Below are 947 nucleotides of genomic sequence, written 5' to 3'. Positions count from 1 at the left end.
TACAGTTTGGTAAGATCTATGTATCTATTAAATATACCAACGGTTTAGTTAGATCTACATGCCATATAAATATACATTTTAGTCAGGTTCAACTGCTATATGAATATACTTACAGTTTGGTAAGATCTATGTATCTATTGAATATACCAACGGTTTAGTTAGATCTACATGCCATATAAATATACATTTTAGTCAGATCCAACTGCTATATGAATATACTTACAGTTTGGTAAGATCTATGTATCTATTGAATATACCAATGGTTTAGTTAGATCTACATGCCATATAAATATACATTTTAGTCAGACCCATATACTTTATGAATATATTTACAGTTTGGTAAGATCTATGTATCTATTGAATATACCAAGTGGTTTAGTTAGATCTACATGCCATATAAATATACATTTTAGTCAGTCCAACTGCTATATGAATATACTTACAGTTTGGTAAGATCTATGTATCTATTGAATATACCTAGTGGTTTAGTTAGATCTACATGCCATATAAATATACATTTTAGTCAGATCCAACTGCTATATGAATATACTTACAGTTTGGTAAGATCTATGTATCTATTGAATATACCAGTGGTTTAGTTAGATCTACATGCCATATAAATATACATTTTAGTCAGATCCAACTGCTATATGAATATACTTATTTTCTAGTCAGATTTACTTTCCTTATGAATATAATAACAGTTTAATCAAATATTCCTACCATATGAATATACTGATAGTCTAGTCAGATATGTCTATAATATGAATGTACTGATGATTTATTCAAATCTGCCTTTCTTATGGTCATGTTGAGGGTTTATTTTTATAAAAAAATAACTTTATTTTTACTTCATTTTACAAGAAGTACAATAATCACTTTCATCTTAATATTAAGGGCCTTTTACCATTGCATATTTCCTGAGCTTTAACAGGTATTTTTCCTAT

The sequence above is a fragment of the Limulus polyphemus genome, unplaced genomic scaffold (assembly GCF_000517525.1).
Source record: "Limulus polyphemus unplaced genomic scaffold, Limulus_polyphemus-2.1.2 Scaffold11761, whole genome shotgun sequence".
Classification (NCBI taxonomy): domain Eukaryota; kingdom Metazoa; phylum Arthropoda; class Merostomata; order Xiphosura; family Limulidae; genus Limulus; species Limulus polyphemus.
The sequence above is the reverse complement of the archived record's forward strand: the minus strand, read 5'-3'. Positions refer to the sequence as shown.